At 43.9% G+C, this 24,767-nt stretch overlaps 1 protein-coding gene across 1 annotated transcript in view; it reads right to left on the bottom strand.

Annotated features, from left to right (window-relative positions):
• IL13RA1 (interleukin 13 receptor subunit alpha 1) overlaps positions 1 to 6,415 on the bottom strand; it is a 48,249-nt gene extending 41,834 nt beyond the window's left edge. Inside the window, exons 1-2 of the mRNA XM_024750596.1 lie at positions 5,894 to 6,415; positions 37 to 175 (exon numbers count right to left, since the gene is read on the bottom strand). The gene's annotated coding sequence lies outside the window, so the exon portion shown is untranslated. The remainder of the gene's footprint in view (positions 1 to 36; positions 176 to 5,893) is intronic.
• Between the last annotated feature and the right edge of the window lie 18,352 nt (positions 6,416 to 24,767).

Genomic DNA, 24,767 nt, shown 5'->3' with positions numbered 1-24,767 from the left:
CTCTAAATGCCAAGAGACAGTGCTTTTAGCTGTTACCTTCAGGGGGTGAGATGCACTTTTCCACCAAAATGCTAGGCTTCTCACTTTCGTTGGTGCTACACTGGGACCCCACTTGCAGACAAATCCTCTCATTCAGGGGCACTTCTTTCGAACGATAAGTTTCTGGAGCAATTTTCTAAGATAAGGAAATTTAAAAAGGCATTGCAGTAGCAAACACACAGAAATACAGCTGTGTAAAGAAAATGGAAAGTTATCAAATGGTATACAGTTCAGTGATTCTCAGCTTCGGGTGATTCTGTTCTCCCACTCCTGGGGGACATTTGTTAATGTCTAAGAACATTTTTAGTTGTCATAACTTGGGAGGGGGCTGCTACTGGCATCTACTGGGTAGAGGCCAAGGATGCTGCCAAACATCCTATAATGCACAAGACAGCCTTCCCTCCCCCAACAACAAAAAATTATCCCGCATCAAATGTCCGTAGTGCCACCATTGAGAAACCATGGTATAGATAAAAGACAGTTTCCTGCATTTTCAATGTATAAACATCATGACATTTACTACAAACCTACCATGCTAACACATATGTCTAAGAGCAATTTCAAAGGAAACACAATAAGCTTATCAAAATTCAATTCCAAGTAGATGCAGTATGACATCAAGATCAAGGTAAAAAGGACTGCTTTAAGAATCTGGCAATCCTGGTCACCTCTGAGGAGAGGAAGTAAAGAAGGGGAGCCTGAGGGCTGAGGAGACTTTTCAGGAAACACCTTTCTGCACTGTTTGACCATTTTGACTATCCCATATACACATATGAATTATAAGGGTTGATATTATATGCACTGAGTATAGCACGCTCTTATTCTAAAAGGTAGATAAGCTTTGTGGAACCACGGAAAGCCAACTTATACACAGCTTATGGATAACAATCACAAGCCTGGTTATTATGATTTAGAATAATGAGATTAAAGGCTCTTGAGGAAATTAACATTTTCCAGGGTGACAGAGTTGGGATAATTAAGAACAGAGTTGCTTTAAATCAGAGCTCCAAGGAGCTTCCTGTTTTGCAATAGTTTCTGACTCAAGTTGGAGACAGCATTTCCTTTTATATACGAGCTGATAGCCATGAAGGGAAATTCTGTCAGAGTTACCTTTATCTACCACCCTAAGGGGTACTCTGCCATTTCACATGCCTGCTGCCAACTGAGCATGAGGGCAACTGTGAGAGACTCTCAAAACCAGGCACAAGGATGTCCTCTGAGAGGTAGCCAGCAAATCATCAATTAACGAACCACAGCAAAGACATGGGGAAGAAAACAACACTTTGTACAGACCGAACAGCTCTTAGGCCCAGGCAAGAAAGCACTCTAAAAAAGGAGTTAGCTGGTCAGCCCTGGAAGAAGAGAAAAAGAAATGCCTGCAAACAAAATTCTGACAGGGAGAAAAGAGAGGGTGATTCAGCTCCATGGACATTGATTATTTTTGTCTCAGCAGCAAAGTCCTGACTACCTTCAGTGGGGCCTCCAGCTATTCTGAGTCAAGTACATTTTCACAACAAATTCCTGATTCCTTGCCAAGAAACCTACTTATCATTTGGCTTTCCATATAGTTGCTGCCTACAGGAATAGAACATACTAATTGAGCCAAGAGAAGGCTCTCGAGAATGTTTCACCATTATAGCTCTCATGGCGAAGTAAGGAAACTGGCCCTTAATTGATGAATGTGTGCTGAGGAAACAAGGATTGTTGGTAATGGTGGCAGGAAAGCGCCGAATGCAAATTTCACCAACCACACAATTTTACTAAGCAGAAGTCCCATATACCCCTGAAGGAGCCACCCTGACCCAAGAATCCTTGATAACTCTTGTGTGGAAGCTGCATTTGCCCTCTGAGGACACCCGGGGGAAAATGTACGGTCAAATGCCATAAATTAGAATCATTATGGAAAAATCCCAGTTCTCTTATATTAGATATTGTTCCAGTGAGAGGGCTGAGGAGTTTTATTACACAAGTATTTTTAATAAATGGAATTTCTTAAAGTAAAAACATACTTTAGCATCTAAATCTGAACCTTTTTTTAAAAAAAAACCTTCATTTTCAAAGTTAATTGGTTATTGATTCAGACCCTTTATCAATTTATTTATTTTGGGCTGCGCTGGGTCTTCATTGCTGCGGGCGGGCTTTCTCTAGTTGCAGCGAGTGGGGGCTACTCTTCGTTGCAGTGCACAGGCTTCTCATTGCGGTAGCTTCTCTTGTCGCGGTGCACGGGCTCTAGGCATACGAGCTTCAGTAGTTGTGGCACATGGGCTCAGTAGTTGTGGTTCACGGGCTTAGTTGCTCCGCGGCATGTAGGATCTTTCTGGACCAGGGCTTGAAACTGTGGCCCCTGCATTGGCAGGCGGACTCTTAACCACTGCACCATCAGGGAAGCCCTAAACCTGAACCTTTTGTTTTGGGCATATGAATAAAAAAATAACTTAGAAAAGACATGGTAGGGGGAAAGATAAAATACTTTTAAAAAATCTCTTTCAAAGCTCAAGGCAAATAATATTAAGTTGGCATGAATAAAGTAGGAACCCCAATTGTCAATGATCGCCAAGTCAAGTGCACCTCTCTGTATCAGACAAGGAACTAAATACCTCCCAGAAGATCTTGATGAACTATGTGTGATCGCTCCCACGTGACTTTCGGCTGTGGTGACTCATTCCACTGGTAGCTGCTGTATGACATTATGTTCCATCTGTCAGAGAATCTGGGCTCCTTTGAAAATTTATCAAAAATCAAGGCCAGAGTCCTGAACCGATCCCTCCCCCTCAAGACCAAAGTTCATCTGGCTAGATCGCAGCTTTCCCAACTGCTAATCCTTTCTCAGAAGGAAAGGGGAGTGAGCTTCAGCTTCAGTCTCTTTGGATGCCTAGACAGAACAACATCCTTTTAATTTATTCACCTAGTAAGACTTGCTTATCTCTTGGTGATGAAAGAGATCTAAAATCTGATGCCAGATCCTTCTTCTAATTGCCAGATTACGCATTGCTAAAACAATGGTGAAGGGCAGCCACTTAAGCTAGTCTTGTATTGAATTTTTTTTTTTTTAATCATCTATGGGGCTTCCCTGGTGGCGCAGCGGTTGGGAGTCCGCCTGCCAATGCAGGGGACGCGGGTTCGTGCCCCGGTCCGGGAAGATTCCACATGCCGTGGAGCGGCTGGGCCCGTGAGCCATGGCCGCTGAGCCTGCGTGTCCGGAGCCTGTGCTCCGCAACAGGAGAGGCCACAGCAGTGAGAGGCCCGCGTACTGCAAAAAAAAAAAAATCATCTATGATTCCATATCTCTCATCTTAATGGTCCTCCAATCTGAAGATTGAAAATGACCTCAAGGATTTACCTCATTTAGCAATTTGGGACTGTTAGACGGTCATAAAAGCCCTGTAACATGTACAAACTATCATAATGCCACTGCTTCAACATGCTTCAAAGCATATATACACCCCGGTGTGGTCTGATGACATTAATGCTGTGTCCAAAGGACAGGAAGAGGGAAGGAAAACCACTCCTCCCATTGATTCTGAGTCTCAGGATTGTAAACTTCAAAAAGGTCCAGACAGGAAATCCCCCATCACTGACTGGAAAGAATAATCTGTGTTTATCACAACTGCCGCATTGGCAGCCTTCAAAGCTGTCAAATGGCTGGAATAAAGGAGCAGGCCTTAGGCAGCGGCCACCCTTTATGGTCTCCATCTGGTCTCTTCAGGGGCAAAATGGAGGGACCAAGATTAAACGATAATATTAGGTTGAACCATATAATATGACCTATAAAGGCAACAGTTTCATATGGTTGAATGTAACAACAGTAATAATAATAAAAGCTAACAATTATTGAACACTAACTCTGGGCCAGGTGTATCTTTAACAAACACACACCATTCATATGAAGTAGGTACTTTTACTAGCCTTTCCCCCCAGCATTCTACAAACAAGGAAATGGAGGCTCAGGCTCAGATAGGTTAAATGACTTGCCTAAGGCCACAAAACTTGAAAGGGAAAGAGACAAAATTTCAAACCCAATTCTATCTGATTCCACTGCCTCCTAAAGTTACTTTCAAGTCTAAATTTCTGTAACTATACTGAGGAATTAGCCCCATTTCTACACTAGCATATCAGCATGTCTACCTGACTGATCCTTGAGCACGGTTGACGGGCTAATGAATAAGGACATGTTAGAAAGATGGTGACCTCTCCTAGGGGTTTCAGTTAGATACTTAGGTGACGCACTAAAGGGTCTTTCCTGGAATTTCTCAAGGCTGAACTACCAAAAGTTGCCACTAAGACTCCAACTGTCTAAGGCCCCTCCTTAGGAACAAGAGGAAGCCAACAGTGTGAAAAGGGGAACTGGCCTACCAGGCTTCTGCATTTGGAGGACCTCTTTTAAAACACAAATATTTCTGACCAGCCTCAATTCCTTATCAATCACACCTAAACTATAATTAACACCTCTGCAGGAAAGCAGGAAGGCAGATTAGCAAGTTTCCCTCTAGAGGAAGAGCCCATTCCACCCTCACTTCATTAAGTTTCCCATACATTATTTTTGGTGGACCAGCAAGCCAGAGATGTGAGTAGAGCCACACTTTACACATGAGGAAATGAAGGCTCACAGAGGTTAAGGAATTTACCCCAGGCCACTGAGCTAGCTGAATGGTGCACTAACTAGTTCTCCAGACTCTTCCTGCCACCAAACTGCTCGAACATGGTGATTCCACAGTTCACTGAGCCAAAGTACTGTCATTAGTAACAACTTCTCATTGGCCTTCTCAAAATCCAGGACAAATTCAACCCCAAACATCCTCCACCTCCCCCACCCACACACTGAAAGAAGATACAGTCATCCCTCTTACACCCGAGGGGCATTGCATTGGTTCCAGGACCCACCACGGACACCAAAATGCATGGATGCTCGAGTCTTTAATTAAAATGGTGTAGTGTTTGCATATGACCTAGGCACATCCTCTCTTATACTTTACATCATCTCTAAATTACTTATAATACCTAGTGCAACGTAAATGATATGTAAATAGTTGCCAGTACGAGGCATTCAAGTTTTCCTTTTTGGAATTTCCTGGAATTTTTTTCCCCTAATATTTTCCATCTGCAGTTGGCTGAATCCACAGATGCAGAACCCAAGGACTGTATAAAGATATAAAACAGTTTTGAACAGACGATATGATGCTTTGAGGAACCTGTCAATTAGCAGGGGCTACAAACCAATAAGGCTCAAAAGGAACTTCCATTGAATAAGACTATCATAAAGAATCCGAAATTATCCAATCTTGTTAACAAACATTCACTTAAATCGGTCACACATCCGACTGGAAAGGCTGAAAGTTTCTCTCATTTTTCCTCAAGCATCAGGGAACTGTCTGGTCAACCCCACCTGCCACTGACATCTTATTTTTTCATTTTCCATATGGCCATTTACTTTTGCATCACGTAGTTCTTGCGTATCTATCTGTGCATGTGATTAGTGAGATGGTAGATTTGAAAATTCCCTGAGGAATGGAAAGTGTTATATAAATACAAGGCTTCAGGCAGCAACACAGAAACCAATGTTAACATAATTAATTATTCACTGGGTGCCTACAGGAACCAACTTTAACATAATTATTTATTGAGTGCCTAGTATTTCCTAAAAGAGTAATAATCTCAACTGTATTTGATTGGCAAATATTTTCTAATGTTCAATTTTGTCAACAGTTGTTTCCATAATTTTCCCAGTTAAAACATTTGGACACAACTCAAAAATAAAAATCCCACTTTGAAGTAAGATTAGAATTTGGCTTATTCTTAGCTCCAACTCACAGGGTTCACTTTACCTTATCAATGCAATATGTTCCAGAAAACTTACCTTATCTTGTTTGTTGCCAAAATGACTAAAATACTTTAGACTACAATTCGGGCTGGCTCCCTCAGGAGGATTCCATGTCCATGTGACTGTGCAGAGGTTTTCAACAGACACACTCAAATTCGTCACAGGTGGCTGAGCTTCTGTTCAAATCAAGCACAAGAAATACATTTATCCACAGCAGCCAGTGTTTTCAGTGGTTAATTTAATCCATTCCTCCAAGCCCTGGAGACCAAGAATCAGGAAACTGAGTTATCAAGAGCTAACATTTATTGAGCCAGGCAGCATTCTAAGTACTCTCCACAACCTTATGAGACAGGGACTCTCAGCCTCATGTAAAGATGAGGCGACTGAGGCACAGGGACATTGAATCACTGGCCCCATATCCCACGGCCAGTCAATGGCAGAGCTGAGATGCAAACCCAGAAAGTGTGGCTCCCAGGCCGCATTCTTTTTTTTTTTTTTTTGCGGTATGCGGGCCTCTCACTGTTGTGGCCTCTCCCGTTGCGGAGCACAGGCTCTGGACGCGCAGGCTCAGCGGCCATGGCTCACGGGCCCAGCCGCTCCGCGGCATGTGGGATCCTCCCGGACCGGGGCACGAACCCGTGTCCCCTGCATCGGCAGGCGGACTCTCAACCACTGCACCACCAGGGAAGCCCCCCAGGCTGCATTCTTAACCACCTGCTATGGTGTGAACACAGAGGAGAGTATATTCTTAAATGTCCAAGTTTTCCTCCGGTGGGTATTTGGGGTCCCCTACACTGCGCGCCCAGGCCCACTCAATACAGACAGTTCAATCCCAGCAGTTCTGCAAGTCAGTTTAAGTGGCTCATCTTTAATCGTGCTTGCTAACGTGACCTGGCAATTGTTCTTATAACTTTTCCAAAGAAGTACTGAGAAAGAGATCTAACAACCCTGTTGCTCCCCTGAGGTCTGACACTAAACAACTGGAACTGCAGCTTTGACAAATCTGAAGAGGGACGAAAAGAGGAGAAACTGTGAACCAGTGTCTTAAAAAATGTGTTTCATTTTGAGAAAACCCACCACTGTCTCCACCAAATATTTACTGGCTCTATTATCCTGGACCCAGCTTTAGGATCGGGGATGGGAGTTTTCATGCTTCTGCCAAATGCAGGGAAGTACATATAGAGGAGGGAAAGGAAACATCATTTCAAACTTTCCTGAGGACTTCTCCTGAGGCCAAAATCGTCCCCCGGAAACTGGATGAGGGCTCCTCTGTCCTATCTTTGCAACTTTTCTGTAAGTCGAAATTTATAAAATAAAGTTTATTAAACTAATTTTAAAAACAATCCCCCCAAATTGTCTAAAGTGGCAAACTTAATCATTATTAATTACTTAAGGACTACAGTTTTATTAATTTATCAATCAGTAGTTCTATTTTATACTCTATGCCAACACTTTGGAGTGCTCTGGGCCTCTTACATAATCTGCAGTATTTATGCCATTACCTTCCTCTTTAACTGAACAAAAAACACCATTTGTCCCAAAACATCAACCCCACAGGCACTACAGAGGTGGGATTCCCCCCTAAGTCAGGTTTATACACAGCAGCCTGCACAGACCCTGAACTCTCAATATTCATTCCGCCTTTCCTAACTCAACTACCATTAGGCTTTCTGAAAGGTAGACCAAAGGCCCAACCGTGGGGAGGAGGAGGCCACAGCAGGCCAAGTCCTTGTGGAAGCACGGGGTTCCTATTGCATTGCATTAAAACCCAGCCAGTGCCAGGAGCAACAATGGCTCAGGCGACAGTGATTTTAAGTTAGGATTTTAAGTGATTACAGGAGTGTATAGCTATTCCAGTTTGGCCTTTCGAACATCACGTCAATGATATTTTTTATTTATTTATTTATGTTTACCGTACGCGGGCCTCTCACTGTTGCGGCCTCTCCCGTTGCGGAGCACAGGCTCTGGACGCGCAGGCTCAGCGGCCATGGCTCACGGGCCCAGCTGCTCCGTGGCATGTGGGATCTTCCCGGACCGGGGCACGAACCCGTGTCCCCTGCATCGGCAGGCGGACTCTCAACCACTGCGCCACCAGGGAAGCCCACGTCAATGATATTTTTGAAGGCAAATTGTTTATCAGGTATAGAGTCTCTAATGAAAACTTTGTTCCTACTGAAGATTACAATTTACTTTAGGATTATCTCCCTTAACTGTGCAGTTTCCAGAAACACACTAGAGCAAAAGTCCAGGATAGCTGGCTTAGCACTTCCTGACACTCTGCCTTCCCACAAACCTCCCACTCCCACACAAAAATTAAAGCCCTAACAATAAAAATATTACCTATTTATGGTTTGCTTAAATCATACCCCAATTTTCAAGGTAGTATAAGACCTTTTTAAATCTATTTTTTAACCTCAGTATTTTAATAGAACAATAGCCGGCCCTATTTCCAATCTCTCAAATGGATTTCATTTTCCCCCATCTGTTCTGAAGTATCCTTTAATCAGATCTTCTAACAGGTTTGCATTTTAGGCTACTTGTGGCTATCTGCCATCCTTTTTTCCCCCCTAATGGTTCCTTCCATTTCTCTTAAGATTTTTCTACTTCCTATACTTTAAAAAGCACACACGCTCACAGAAACTCTTTTTTTAATTTTTACTTTTTTAACATCTTTATTGGAGTATAATTGCTTTACAGCGCTGTTTTAGTTTATGCTGTATAACAAAGTGAATCAGCTATACATAAACATATATCCCCATACCTCCTCCCTCTTGCGATACAATCTCCAAATGTTTAAATATATCTGAATATATGTATGTGCGTATAATACATCCAGACACATAAATAAGTGGAGACTGTGCTTCTTGTAAAAGTCTGTAACAGCTCCTCATCTGTAAGACACAGCATTTCAGTGTAGTGTAGTGATTAAGAGCACGGACTCTGGAGCCCTACTGCCTGAGCTCATATGCCAGCTCTGCTACACACTAGCTGCCAAGTTACTTAACCTCTCTCTGCCTCGGTGTTTGCATCTATAATGTGAGGATGATAACAGTAAACTAATGAAAAAGGGTTATTATGAGGATTAAATGAGTTAATACAGATAAAAAAAAACTCAGAACAGTGCCTGGCACAGAACAAGTGCTGTGTAAATGTGTGCTGTCTGCTTTCTTTCTTTTTGAAGAGACGAAACAGTTCTAAACGGTTGCTTTGGTTTTCTCTGGAATTGATATGTGTCCGTGGCCTTAGAGACACAAGCTTCTCTCCCTGATAAGCTTTCCTTAAGCATCTAATTCTAACCATTTCTTAGGGGTTGATCACTCACCAGAAAGGGGAGTGGGAAGGAGAGAGGGACTCAAGTAGCTCCCTCAACTAAACTTCAAACCTCAAGTGAGTCTGTGTGGACATCTAGCACAAGATCCCATTCGAATTATGAATTAACATGATCAATGCTGTTTCTAATAATAAGGCATGTTACTTAACTAAAAGTTTTTGCTCTCGTTCAATCACAGGAGCTGGCAGAAGCATGCATATTTCGGGAAAAGTCAAGGAAATCACAAGAGTTATACACGAGTCATTCATCTCCTTCCTTTACATCTACCCAGTCATCAACCTCTTTCAGAGCTTTTTGCAACACTTTTTTAAAAAATAAATTTATGTATTTATTTATTTTTGGCTGCACTGGCTCTTCATTGCTGCCTGTGGGCTTTCTCTACTTGCGGCGAGCGGGGGCTTCTCTTGTTGCGGAGCACAGGCTCTAGGCACACGGGCTTCAGTAGTTGTGGCACGCGGGCTCAGTAGTTGTGGCTCGTGGGCTCTAGAGCGCAGGCTCAGTAGTTGTGGCGCGTGGGCTTAGTTGCTCCACGGCATGTGGGATCTTCCCAGACCAGGGCTCGAACCCATGCCCCCTGCATTGGCAGGTGGATTCTTAACCACTGCGCCACCAGGGAAGTCCTGTTACACCTCTCTCAATCATCCCAATCACACTAATGCGCTCTGCTGGGCCCCGTGAGCCAGGCAGACATACAGCAGTAAGGCACGGGCCTGGACAGAAGGCGTGCACAGCACATCTTTCTAGTGGCCACCTCCAACCCTAGATCCCTGCGTCGCTTCGCACTCCAGTGATTCCCCACACTCAGTCAAGTCTCCCTGCTGGCTTCTCGTCCAGTGTCATTTCCCTCACGCTGCGTCCCACTCAGCTTCAAGGGCAAATGAAGCCCTTCTGCCGGGACTGATTTTGCCAATGCACCCTCCTGCCAAGCTGGGCTCCTCGCTGAGCACAAAAGGGCACCCTCACCCTTACCTCTGGGCCTCTGTAGCTGCTATTCCCCCCAACTGGGAATAACTTCTCCTCCACCTACTCAAATGTCACCCACCCTAAAAGTCTAGCTCAAACTTTAGCTCTTCCACGACACTCCCAGCCCTCAGTTTCCCCTCTTCTGAACGCCTACAGTACTTATTGTTTGGACTACACAGTCTGGCAATTATAAAGCAAGTCTCCAATACATGATCATTCACTTCATACCAATGGCCTGTACATACTTGCATGGGTGCCAATCAGTCCTGCCCTGCTACTCTGGGAGGGGCCCAGCTCCTCTCCCAGCCAAGGACTCCCTTCACTTCTGCAGAGAGAGGCACTGAATACAGTGGTTAGGGGCACGGCCTCTGGAACCAGGCTGCCAGGGTCGGAAGCCAAGCTCCTCCACTCTGTCACCTACGAGAGCTCTGGGCCTTGCTGTGCCTCAGCTTCCTCACATACAAAACAGGACTAATAACAGCACCTACAGGAGGGTTTTGTGTAAAAATTAAATGAAATAGTTCAAGTGGAAAACTTAGAACGCTGCCCGGCAGAGTAAACACTATATAAATGCTAGCTGTTATTAAGACATGCCACAATGTGGGCTACCAATCTAAACAGACTAAACAAAGCTGGTAACCTAATCTTTTATAGACACTCAAAAGATTAGCGCTGAAGAGCCCTTAAAACTTATGGAGTTCAACCTCCTGTCACAGATGAGAAAGCTGCTGTGCAAGGGAGGGGAAATGACAAGCCCTGAAGTCCCACACCTGGGAAATGTCAGACCACTAAAACTCAAGTCCCCTGACTGGTTTTTTTCTTTCTTTTTTTTTTTTTTTTACCATGCAATTCTATCAATATTTCCAATGGGAAAAAAGTTTTTCTATTTCTAAGTAACCAAGTTACTAATGAACTTCTGTGACAAAACTGATTAAGTTGGGGGTTGCCAGTATTACTAGAAGGCCAGCTGTTTGTTGTTCCAGGTGCGTGGGGGGAGGAAATCTGTGGGAGGGAGGGGGTTAGGGTAGCACTGTGAAAATCAGGAGACTAATGAGATGGGTGACCCCCTCCCTTCTTTGGACTGCAGCTGCCCCATATGTTTATGGGAATCAGATCCCCCCAAGTGAACTGGGGGCAACGATTACGCAGTATACTCTAAGGTTCTAAGCCAACCTACAGAGCCTGGCTCAGTACTAAACAAGGCAGGCACTTGAATCATTGACTGTCAAACTTCAAACCTCCCTCAAGTCTCTACTCAAATGCCACCTTTTCAGTGGAGGTCTTCCTACTCCACCCTATTTACAATGGCAAACCCCTTCCCTGTTTTGTTTTTCTCCATAGTACTTATCGCCATCCGACATACCTTATATTTTACTCCCCCCCGCCACCCCCCCGCCCCTTCCTCTGACTGCCAACAGCATATAAACTCCAAAGGGCAGGGACTTGACCTGTTTCGCTCACGGCTCCACTCTCTGCCCCTAGAACACTGCCCAGCACAGAGGAGACTGTGCATACGTTTTGTTGACTGAATCAATAGAGGCTATCGAGGTTTCCTAATCAACATTTCAACTTGAGTTTCAAAGCACAACACACTGGTTGAAAATGCAATAAACAAATTGTGGGTGTTTGTGTCAATGTGACAATAAGACCTATCGAATTTGGGGCTAGAATTTGGAGTTATACTATCGTCACCAAAAATGTCCATTAGGCTGCTCATGGCAAAAGCTGGCCGTGAGGAATTCATTAGCCCTCAACTTTTCACAGTAACTCTGGTTGATTAATTTAAATTGCCGCACCAGGGTGAGGGGTATACGAGAACTCTCTATACTATCTTTGCAACTTTTCTGTCAATCAAAAATTATTCCAAAATATAAAGGTTAATAAAGGAAAAGGCATCCACGTGGATGCTGCTCCGAGATTCCCACCGGATTTCTTGGACGCCAGAGGTGGCCGCGACGCTCACGTCCTTTTCCTACAGGGACTAGGAGCTTCAGAGGTTCCCTTCGACTCCCACCCCCTCGCTGGACCGGCCGCGCAAGAAGCCCTGGAGCCTCGGACAGGCCCCGGGCTGTGCCCTGCCGGGCACCGGGCCCGGGCGGTCTCCGGGAAGGAGCCTTGCCCTGGGAGTCTGGAGACGAGGCTTCCAATCGTTGGCCTCTGAGTCCTTGTTTCCTAAATTCTGACCCCGGGGTTAGTAAACCCAGGCCTGACCTCACAGGGAGGACTTGGAAGACCAAGGAGGGGACTTGGCGGGAGTGTGCTTTGTCAACGGGACAAAAAGTATATTTGAAAGCTGGTGAGACATAATGTTGAGTCAAAGAAAAAAAGAAAAATTCTAAATATGAGGGACAGTGCCATACTATGTACTTCGATTTTTCAAAGCTCACAAAGAACTTTCTTCATCTTTCTTTTTGATAGATATATATTGAGAGACGGAAGGTGAGCGGGAAGGATACACATTGAATATGTTGAAAGTGGGTGACTATGAAGATTAATGACGCTGAGGGTGGAGGAAAACGGGAACCCTTTAGTTTCCTGTGCCTGCTGTAACAAATTACCACAAATTTAGTGACTTAAAACAACCCAGCTGTATTATATTAGAGTTCTGGAAGTCAGAAGTCTCCCTGGGCTAAAATCTAGGTGTAGGCTGAGCTGCGTTCCTTCTGGAGGTTCTAAGGGAGAATCTATTCCTCGCCTTTTCCAGCTTCTAGAGACTGCCTACATTCCCTGGCTCGTTCCTGTACCACTCAGACCTCTGCTTCCCTCGTCACATACTCTGACCTTCCTGCCTTCCTTTTACATTTATAAAAACCCTTGTGATTTGATTGAACCTACCAGATATAGAGAAGGAACTAGTGGTTGGGGGGGCATACAGGGGTGGGGGAGTGGGAGGTACAAACTACTGGGTGTAGATAGGCTATAAGGATGTATTCTACAACACGGGGAGTATAGCCAATATTCTGTAATAGCTGTAAACGGAGTGTAACCTTTTTAAATTGTGTACAAATTTTTAAAAATTGGGGGGTGGGGGATTTCCCTGGTGGTCCGGTGGTAAAGAGTCCGCCTTCCAGTGCAGGGGACGCAAGTTCGATCCCTGGTCGGGGAACTAAGATCCCACATGCCTGCGGGGCAACTAAGGCTGCGCGCCACAACTACTGAGTTCAAGCACCTCAACTAGAGAGAAGCCCGCGTGCGTGGCGAAGATCCCTCATGCCGCAACTAAGACCTGATGCAGCCAAAAATAAATTAAAAAAAAATTTTTTTAAGGAAAAAAATAGATTTGGACCTACCAGATAATCCATGATAATCGCCCTATCTCAAAATCCTTGATTAATAACTAATAAGAACCTACTGTGTAGCACAGGGAACTCTACTCAATACTCTGTAATGACCTATATGGGAAAAGAATCTTAAAAAGAGTGGATATACGTATATGTATAACTGATTCACTTTGCTGTACACCTGGAACTAACACAACATTGTAAATCAACTATACTCCAATAAAAATGAATTTTGAAAAATCCTTGATTTAATCACACCTACAACGTCACTTGTGCCATATAAGGTAACAAACATATTCACAGTTGTCTGGGATTAGGTCATGTACACCATTGGGGGGGATTATTCTGGCACTATCCCGCCAAAAAAGTGTCATGTCTGGATGGATGATGAGACCCACTAACTAGGGTGTATTTGAGTTGAATTAAGCCAATGGACACACCTGAAATCTTTTGCAAAAAATATAGCAATAAAATTGTGGATAATACACCTAGTCTAGACCCTACTCAAAGAGCCTGGGGATGTTTAACCTATCCGACACAAAGGCCTCACTCTCGGAATTAAGGCCCTCAAGTTCAATAAATATTACTGTCCTTCTAGAAACTGCAGTAGACACTCATTAAAAGCAGGCCCTGCCAACAAAGAGCTGCAGCCAGCGTGAGGGGCGATCATAAGGTCAAGAACAGGGAACTGTGGGACACAAAGAAGGGACAACCTATGGGAGGGCAGAGGCAGGAGAGGCTTCCAGAGGGCAGGCCTGCCCGCGCTGAATTTTGAGATATTGAGTCTTGCACTCCAAAGTTCAGAATGAATCCTTGCCTGTGTATATTACCGAACAAAATAATGTTTATGAAAACACTGTGTAAACTATTGAATCCAGCAAAACTGAGAGATTACTATTATTTCTAAGTCGCCCCACAAATAGACTAGCCACTCTCTAACCTAAGACCTCCCCTTCCCCATCACCACACACATACACTTGTTGACATTTGCTATAAACATTATACAATAAGTTTATAATAATGTTTCCAAAATGATTATGTCATCTGCCTTTTAAGAAGTCTCCAGTTGGAACAGGAGCCCCTGGGGACTGGCTGAGTGCCATCGTGGGCACCGCCTGGCATAGACTGAGCAAGTCCTTAATGAAATGAACAGTAATGGCTGCAAACGATTAGAAAAATAAGGGTTACGACTTGTCATTAGCCTTCAGAAAAGGCCCTGAATGTGTGCACATTGTGAGGGAAAAAAACCAAGCGTGGTGGCATGGCCTTGACAGTCCTGGCCTGCTGTCATGGGTAAGACTCTTATAGTCAGTTCCATTTCCTCTAGACCCTAAACGTCATGCAACATTTGAAAAAAAAGAATTTTTTTTGTAGGGCTAGGCGAGGGTTAGGAATGCTGTTTCTTCAGCATCAAGCTTTTATTTGTAATCTCTGTGTACATTTACTCAAAGAACATCTTGATTCAGTTAGGCCACTGGCCCCGCGTACAAGAAGATGAAGACAGATGCAAGGCTTTCCAGGAACTGCAATAAACAAAGAGCTCTCATTTTGGCTTTGTGTAATCAAAGTCTTGATGAGTCAACATCAAGTTTAGCTTTAACCTTTAATCCATTGAGCCCTGATGACTTGGGTGTGAGATTCCCAGTTGTAGTTCTTTTCCCTTTGGCTGGTCATGGCTTGAGTTCTGGGCTGACTGGTGCATCCAGTTAGCTTTCTTGATTTTTACCCTTCTCACTAAGGCTTTCTTCTTTTCTGTAAATGGAGTTAGAAAGAGGCACAAACAAGAAAGTATCTGGGGGGAGAGAATGATGTCCCCCTTTCCAAAGTCAGATCTCCTTCCAGCCAGCGAGAGGCCCCCTGCTGAGTTCATAAAGGACACAGACCCGGGCTTCCCTCATGGTGCAGTGGTTAAGAATCCGCCTGCCAATGCAGGGGACACGGGTTCAAGCCCTGGTCTGGGAAGATCCCACATGCCGCGGAGCAACTAAGCCCGTGCGCCACAACTACTGAGCCTGCGCTCTAGAGCCCGCGAGCCACAACTACTGAGCCCACGTGCTACAACTACCGAAGCCCACACGCCTAGAGCCCGTGCTCCGCAACAAGAGAAGCCACCACAGTGAGAAGCCTGCGCACTGCAATGAAGAGTAGCCCCCACTCGCCGCAACTAGAGAAAGCCCGTGCGCAGCAATGAAGTCCCAATGCAGCCAAAAATAAATTAAATTAAAAAAAAAAAAGGACACAGACCCCAACACAGACCAAGGGCTTAGTCAAGAATTCTGGCTCCTTAGGAAAAAATCTCACAAAAGGTCTTCTACCTTTTACTAAGCGAAACCAGAACAGACCCTCAGCACCACTGCAATGCAAAGAAAAAAGGGAAGTAGCAAACAGGGAATTTCCCTCCTGACACTAGAGATGGTTCCCAAACAGGGGCGATTTTGCCTCTGCGGGGGAAGCAACGTCTGGAGATATTCTTGGCGGTCACAACTTGAGGGATCTAGTGGGTAGAGGCCAAGGATGCTGCAAAACATCCAACAATGCACAGGATGACCCCCCAGAACAGACTTCCCCGGCACAAAATGACAATAATTGAGAAATTCTGAGCTAGCGTACTTTGTTATCTTTTGTACTTTATTCCTACCCAGCCACTGTCCTCATGCCCACCAAAAATCAGTGAGAGATTAATGCTAAAACTTATCCTTGACACCTCCCTTCCCTGTATCTAGTGTACATAGTCTGCCCACCCCGCCAATTAGCCATGAGGTCGCTTAGACGGGAAAACATCTCTCAGATCTACCCTTTCCCCCTCCTCACCTCCACTTTTCTGTTCAGGTCCTTATCGTCTTGCCCTTATAGATCACAATGGTCTTCAAATCCACCCTCCAGGAGACAGACCTTCCCAATGTGAAAATCTGACCGTTTCACTCCCAGCTTAAGCTTCTTCAGTGACACCCCCTCCCCTCAAATGCCACAAAAGGCAGTCCCAACTCCTTTGCCTGCAGGCTTGTTTCTTGGTGACTGATTCCCCAAACTCTTCCCAGCTTTATGTCCAGCCAGACTCCCCAGGTCACTGGAAGCTCTAGCCCTCCTAGCTGCTGGCCACCTTCAGGCTGAATGTCCCTTGCAGGCAATTTTGTTTGGTTCACAACATGTTTGTATTTATTTAGATGTAGATGCCAGAAATGAAGAAAAAAAATAAACAGGCGATTTTGCATAACACCGCAGATCTTTAGCTTCTCTTAAGAAACCAGAAGTTCTGCTAACACTGGACCTGCGTTTCACTGTGCCAGCTGTCAGAGGGCGCTAAACAGGGCTGCCACCTCACCAAGAGGGCATGTGCCTCCTCGTCTGCACAGGCCCTAAGCTCTCTGGCCTGGCCTGGCCTACTCCCCTTACTTACTACTTGTTTGTCACCTCTGGTATTTTCTCACTACAGACCTTTCCTCTTGCTGTTCTGTTGTCCAGAAAGCTTTTCCATTCTTCAAATGTCACTTTTTTTTTTAGCTTCTTTAACCCCCAAATGCAAAATACTTTACTCCCTCCTATACGTGTGCCCATAGCACTCGACAAATTCCTCTACCATAGCAAATAATACAGAGGTTTGCGTGCAAGTCAATTTCTGTCACTGGATTTACGTTCCTGGAGGCTGGAGACTCTCTCCAGGGTGACTCCAGGATTTCCACCTAGGAGGAGCTTAGGGCCAGCAATCTGATTGGAGGTCATGCATACAGCATGCAAGCACACTGCCCTGACTTAGGTTATAAGTTTATTTGGGGTGGCTGTAGGGAAGACAGCGTCTGGCACCACAGAGAATATGAAGATGAATGTAACATGATCAGTCCGGATTTAATTGACTTAAAGGTTCTTGCTCTTCAGCAAGTGGTTTTCTTCTAGAAAAGGGTGCACTCAAGGAAGTGCTGTTTGCATAAGAGGCCTGTGACAGGACTGTGGCCGTTCCTCACACAGGCCAAGCGCACTCCTGCCTCAGGGCCTTTGCCCTGCCTGTTTCCGCTGCTACTTGCCCCACTCCCTCACCTCATTCAGATAGCTCATTGAGGCCTGCTCTGGCCGCCTCATCAAAAATTGCAAACCCCGTCAACACTCCCTATCTCCCTTCCTGGGTCACTCTGTCTCTCTAACACTTGAATGTAAGCTTCAGGAGGGCAGGGAATTTTTTCCCCCAGCTGTATCCCCAGCACTCAGAACTGTACCTGACACATAGTACATACTCAATAAATATGTTTGAATGAATGAATAAGCTACACTTTGATAGGTGCTATGAGGGATACCAACCAACCAACCAACAAAAGACAACAGTTCTCGCTGTTGCCCTCGGGAAACTTCCAGCCTAAGTATGGAAAGGTACATAAAACAATTAGAGAAAATGGAACAAACAAACATAAATGGCAAAAATGCTCTTTTGTGGTACAGGTTTCAGAGAAAGGCGAGACAGATCAGTATGGTTGGAATTGCTTTTGAAGTCTTCTTGGAGTAGTTGGGAGTTGAACTAGACCTTGAAGGATGACCAGAACTTAGGGAAAGGGGTGGGGGGAAAGGGAGGGAGGGAGAGGGAGGGGGAGGTAGGGACAGAGAGAGCATAAGCCAACAGCAGTCAGCTCAAGGCTAGATCTCAGAAGTAATAAGGAGACTTTTACCAGCAAGGTGGTGACATACATAATAAAAGTGGCGTTTAGGAGATCTGGTTGTCTAAGAGGAATTATCAAGACTTCCTTAGGTCTTGCCCAGAGGGAAGAAGGCTAGGGAAAGACTATTTGAGGCTTGGCAGTCAGGGACAGGGTCAGCCTCTAGGCAAACTGCAGGCTCCACCATCAGACCCCCGGGACTGTGAGGCCAATTCTTCCCTGGGCCAAACAACTTGGGGCGCTGTGTTGCAAAGGACGTACGCCTGGGGCCTGGCACCCCTACTCTCTCTCTCCCTCTCTCCCCTGGAGAGCATTCAAGATCCCTTTCAGGGACTCCGTGGCCTCACTCCCTTCAGACCGCAAACCCTCCCTCCACGGAGCTGGCCCCATTCTGCTTTCCGACACTTTCTGTGCCTTGTCGGGAATCCGGGGCTCCTCCTTTGGCCTCAGGTTGGGGTGCTGTCGTTGGGCCCACTACCCCAGCATCTCAGCCAGGATTCCCGCAACCTTCTCACTGTACCCTCTCCACCCTGGATGTAAGACCCTATTTAGGTACTGGCCCCTTCCCTGGCCCAGGCAGGACCAATCTTTGCACACTGCCAAGCACAACCTTCAACAGTCCTTATCTGTGCTAGCGCCTCACCACTCAGGACTCTTCAGTTTAAAGATTCAAATGCGTCACTTGCATGTTAGTTGCCTGCATCTTTTTGTCCTGAAAAGTCTCCGTTGTTTGTCTTGAATGTGTAGGGTAGTTACTATTTACATTTGAACATAGAACCCTCCAGTCCCTCTTGCCTCAATCTACTGTGCCTCCCAGAGGACTGGCTAAGGAATCAGTGCTCCAGTTTGCACATCCCCAGAGGTCACTTCGCCTATCTGGCTGTTGCACAGTGCCCTCTGAGGGATTGAGGCCTCAATTTTCACTTGGAAAACACCAGGCTTGGGGGAGGGCGGGGGAGCAGCAAAATCCGTTTCGATTTAGTTCCTGAATTATGCCATATCGCCCACAGCCCTTTACCTGGATTGCCCTTTCTGACTGGGCTGTTTACAGCAGGATGGCTGCAGCACGACCACGTAGTGGGTAGCATTCCTGGAGCTGGGCCATGGCTGTGTGCATTCTGCGCCACGCTCCCCACTTCTCAGCCACGGAGGCAAAGGCCGGAACTTAACTTCTCTGCATCCTCCCTTCCCAGGATGGCACCAAGCCTTGCGGATTTGATGAGGTTTGCTTTATGACACAATGTATACTTCATTTTTGTAAGTGTTTCATGAGCGTTTAGAGGAACAATTCTCCAATTATTGGGCCAAATGTTCTACATGTGTCCATTATATCAAGTTTGTGGATTGTGTTGGTCAAATCCATGTACTTGCTGAGTTTTTTATTTTTTCCTGTTGGACCTATCAGTTACTGAGACATGTTAAAATCTCCCACCATCATACTATGATGGTGTATCTGTCAAGTTCTCCTTATAATTCTGTTGATTTTTGCTTTATATATATGTGTTTTTGAGGCTATTTCATCAGATGCATGCAAGTCTAGAACTGTTATAGCTTCATAGTAAAGCAAGTCATTAATCATTATGAAGTAACTTTCATTAATCTATGGATGCTTTTGGCCTCAGGGTTTATTCTAATATTAGTATAACTTCATAAGCTTTCTTGTGGTCAGTAGTATGTGCCTCGTACGTTTTCCCCGCATCCTTACTTTCCTGTCCCTGCTATTATGTTTTAGATGTGCTCTTGGAAACAACATATAGTGCAAATTTGTTTCTTTTCTATCTGAGAGTCAATCATTGTCTTTTTTTAAAAAGAAGTAGATCTTTATTGGAGTATAACTGCTTCACGATACTGTGTTAGTTTCTGTTGCACAACAAAGTGAATCAGCCATATGCGTACATATATCCCCATATACCCTCCCTCTGGAGCCTCCCTCCCACCCTCCATATCCCACCCCTCTAGGTGGTCACAAAGCAGCGAGCTGATCTCCCTGTGCTATGCTGCTGCTTCCCACCAGCCAACTATTTTATATTCAGTAGTGTATATATGTCGATGCTACTCTCACTTCGCCCCAGCTTCGCCCTCCCACCCCATGTCCTCAAGTCCATTCTCTATGTCTACCTCTTTATTCCTGCCCTGCAACTAGGTTCATCAGTACCATTTTTTTTTTTAGATTCCATATATATGCATTAGCATACGGTATTTATTTTTCTCTTTCTGACTTACTTCACTCTGTATGACAGACTCTAGGTCCATCCACCTCACTACAAATAACTCAATTTCCTTTCTTTTTATGGCTAACTAATATTCCATTGTATATATGTACCACATCTTCTTTATCCATTCATCTGTCGACAGACACTTAGGTCACTTCCATGTCCTGGCTATTGTAAATAGTGCTTTGTCTCTCTTTTTTTAAAAAAAAAAAATTAATTAATTTATTTATTTTTGGCTGAGTTGGGTCATCATTGCTGTGCGTGGGCTTTCTCTAGTTGCGGCGAGCAGGGGCTACTCTTCGATGCGGTGCATGGGCTTCTCATTGCGGTGGCTTCTCTTGTTGAGGAGCATGTGCTCTAGAGCGCAGGCTCAGTAGTTGTGGCACACGGACTTAGTTGCTCCGCGGCATGTGAGATCTTCCTGGACCAGGGCTTGAACCCGTGTCCCCTGCATTGACAGGTGGATTCTTAACCACTGAGCCACCAGGGAAGCCCCCCCTCCCATGTCTCTTTTTGACTTGTGGTTTTCTCAGGGTATATGCCCAGTAGTGGGATTGCTGGGTCAGATGGTAGTTCTATTTTTAGTTTTTTAAGGAGCCTCCATACTGTTCTCCATAGTGGCTGTATCAATTTACATTCCCACCAACAGGGCAAGAGGGTTCCCTTTTCTCCACACCCTCTCCAGCATTTATTGTTTCTAGATTTTTAAATAATGGCCATTCTGACCAGCGTGAGGTGATACCTCATTGTAGTTTTGATTTGCATTTTTCTAGTAATTAGTGATGTCGAGCATCTTTTCATGTGCCTCTTGGCCATCTCTATGTCTTCCTTGGTGAAGTGTCTATTACGGTCTTCCACCCATTTTTTAACTGGATTGTTTGTTTTTTTTATATTGAGCTCCATGATCTGTTTGTATATTTTGAAGATTAATCCTTTGTCTATTGTTTCATTTGCAAATATTTTCTCCCATTCTGAGGGTTGTCTTTTTGTCTTGTTTATGGTTTCCTTTGCTGTGCAAAAGCTTTTAAGTTTAAGTCCCATTTTTTCATTTTTGTTTTTATTTCCGTTACTCTAGGAGGTAGGTCCAAAAAGATCTTGGTGTGGTCTATGTCAAAGAGTGTTTCTCCTATGTTTTCCTCTAAGAATTTTATAGTGTCTGGTCTTATATTTAAGCCTTTAATCCATTTGGAGTTTTTTTTTCGTATGGTGTTACCTAGTGTTCTAATTTCATTCTTTTACATGTAGCTGCCCAGTTTTCCCAGCACCACTTATTGAAGAGGCTGTTTTTTCTCCACTGTATGTTCTTGCCTCCTGTGTCATAAATTAGGTTCCCATATGTGTGTGGTTTTATCGCTGGGTTTTCTATCCTGTTCGACTGATCTATATTTCTGTTTTTGTGCCAGTACCCTACTGTCTTGATTACTGTAGCTTTGTGGTATAGTCTGAAGTCAGGGAGCCTGATTCCTCCAACTCCATTTTTCTTTCTCAAGATTGTTTTGGCTATTCGGGGTCTTTTGTGTTTCCATACGAACTGTAAAATTTTTTGTTCTAATTCTGTAAAGAATGTCATTGGTAGTTTGATAGGGATTGCATTGAACCTGTAGATTGCTTTGGGTAGTATAGTCATTTTCACAATGTTGATTCTTCCAATCCAAGAACTTGGTATATCTCTCCATCTATTTGTATCATCTTCAATTTCTTTCATCAGTATCTTATAATTTTCTGCAAACAGGTCTTTTGTCTCCTTAGGTAGGTTTATTCCTAAGTATTTTATTCTTTTTGTTGCAATGGTAAATGGGAGTGCTTCCTTAATTTCTCTTTCTGATTTTTCGTTGTTGGTGTATACGAATGCCAGAGATTTCTCTGCATTAATTTTTTATCCTGTAACCTTACCAAATTCTTTGATTAGTTCTAGTAGTTTTCTGGTGGCATCTTTAGGACTTTCTATGTATAGTATCATGTCATCTGCAAAGAGTGACAGTTTTACTTCTTCCTTTCCAATTTGTATTCCTTTTATTTCTTTTTCTTCTCTGATTGCCATGGCTAGGACTTCCAAAACTATGTTGAATAAGAGTGGTGATGGGCTTCCCTGGTGGCGCAGTGGTTAAGAATCCACCTGCCAATGCAGGGGACATGGGTTCAGGCCCTGCTCCAGGAAGATCCCACATGCTGCGGAGCAACTAAGCCCCTGCATCACAACTACTGAGCCTGCATGCTAGAGTCCACGAGCCACGACTACTGAGCCCGAGTGCCACAACTACTGAAGCCTGCACGCCTAGAGCCCATGCTCTGCAACAAGAGAAGCCACCCAATGAGAAGCCTGTGCACCGCAATGAAGAGTAGCCCCTGCCCACCGCAACTAAAGACAATCCCATATACAGCAGCAAAGACTGAAAGCAGCCAAAAATAAAAAATAAAAATAAAAAAAAATAAAAGAGTGGCGAGAGTGGACATCCTTGTCTTGTTCCTGATCTTAGTAGAAATGATTTCAGATTTTCACCATTGAGTATGATGCTTGCTTGTGTGTTTGTCATATATGGCCTTTATTATGTTGAGGTAGGTTCCCTCTATGCCCATTTTCTGGAGAGTTTTTATCATAAATGGGTGTTGAATTTTGTCAAAAGTTTTTCTGCATCTATTGAGATGATCATATAATTTTTATTCCTTAATTTGTTAATGTGGTGTATCACATTGATTGATTTGCATATATTGAAGAATCCTTGCATCCCTGGGATAAATCCCACTTGATCATTTTGTATTGTATGATCCTTTTAATGTGTTGTCGGATTCTGTTTGCTAGTATTTTGTCCAGGATTTTTGCATCTATGTTGATCAGTGGTATTGGTCTATAATTTTCTTTTTTTGTGATATCTTTTTCTGGTTTTGGTATCAGGGTGATGGTGGCTTTGTAGAATGAATTTGGGAGTGTTTCTCCCTCTGCAATTTTTTGGAAGAGTTTGAGAAGGACCAGTGTTAGCTCTTCTCTAAATATTTGATAGAATTCGCCTGTGAGGCCATGTGGTCCTGGACTTTTGTTTGTTGGAAGATTTTTAATTTCATTGCTTGTGATAGGTCTGTTTATATTTTCTAGTTCTTCCTGGTTCTGCCTTGGAAAATTGTACCTTTCCAAGAATTTGTCCATTTCTTTGTGGTTGTCCATTTTATTGGCATATAATTTTTTGCACGAGTCTCTTGTAATTCTTTGTATTTCTGCAGTGTCAGTTGTGACTTCTCCTTTTTCATTTCTAATTTTATTGATTTGCGTCCTCTCCCTTTCTTTCTTGATGAGTCTGGCTAAGGGTTTATCAGTTTTGTTTATCTTCTCAAAGAGCCAGCTTTTCATTTTATTGACCTTTGCTATTGTTTTCCTCATTTCTATTTCATTTATTTCTGCTCTGATCTTTATGATTTCTTTCCTTCTACCGACTTTGGATTTTCTTTGTTCTTCTTTCTCTAGGTGTTTTAAGTGTAGGGTTTGATTGTTTATTTGGTATTTTTCTTGTTTCTTGAGGTGAGATTGAATTGCTATAAACTTCCCTCTTAGAACTGCTTTTGCTGTATCCCATAGGTTTGGGGTCATCGTGTTTTCACTGTCATTTGTTTCTTTGTATTTTTTTATTTCTTCTTTGATTTCTTCAGCCATCTCTTGGTTATTTAGTAGTGCACTGTTTAGCCTCCATGTATTTGTGTTTTTTACAGTTTTTTTCCTGTAATTGATTTCCAATCTCATAGCGTTGTCGTCAGAACATCTTGGGTCACAAATCAAGCCTCAGAAAATTTAAGAAAATTGGAGTCATATCATCAGTCTTGTCTTTTAACTGTACAGTTTAGTTCTAGTATGTTTATACTTATTTCTACTATCTGATTTTGTGCTTTCTGTGTGTCCCTTTTTTTTCTGTTCCTTTTTATCCTCTCCACTTTTGACTTCTTTTAAATGTTGTGTGTGTATGTGGGGGGTTGTTTTTTCATTGCAAGAGCATGTTTTATTTTTCATAAAATATTCATAATAATACTGCCTGCCACAGGTTTTGTTGTAAGGATTAAATGAGATGAAGAAACTCACATAAAATATTTATCCAGTGCCTAACACATAGTAAGCACTACTAAATGGGAACCATTATTAGAAGTTGTAGTACTCTTTCACATTTAGGGTTCCCTTGTCTCTCACGGTTCTGCTTCTGTTGTTCTCCTTTCTGCTGACAATATTCCATTTGTTCTCAGTCCCTTTTCTTTCATTTCTCCTTTCCTGCCATTTGATTTCCTGTTTCTGCTCACCCTTTCATCCCCAAGCCAGCTCCATGTGCAAGCTGCAGTGGTGAAGCCCCTTGGGGAAGAGAGTCACCATGGAGGGGCTCTGTGGTGCAGCAGGGGCAGGAGGAGAGACAGCGGTGCCTTGTCCACTGATTCCCATTTCACAAGGTGACAAAGGTACTGCCCAACACGCGGCCGAATCTGTGTGTCACTCTTGGCTGACCACGGTGA

Source organism: Neophocaena asiaeorientalis, unplaced genomic scaffold (assembly GCF_003031525.2).
Source record: "Neophocaena asiaeorientalis asiaeorientalis breed wild unplaced genomic scaffold, Neophocaena_asiaeorientalis_V1.1 scaffold503, whole genome shotgun sequence".
NCBI classification, from domain to species: domain Eukaryota; kingdom Metazoa; phylum Chordata; class Mammalia; order Artiodactyla; family Phocoenidae; genus Neophocaena; species Neophocaena asiaeorientalis.
The sequence above is the reverse complement of the archived record's forward strand: the minus strand, read 5'-3'. Positions and strand labels throughout refer to the sequence as shown.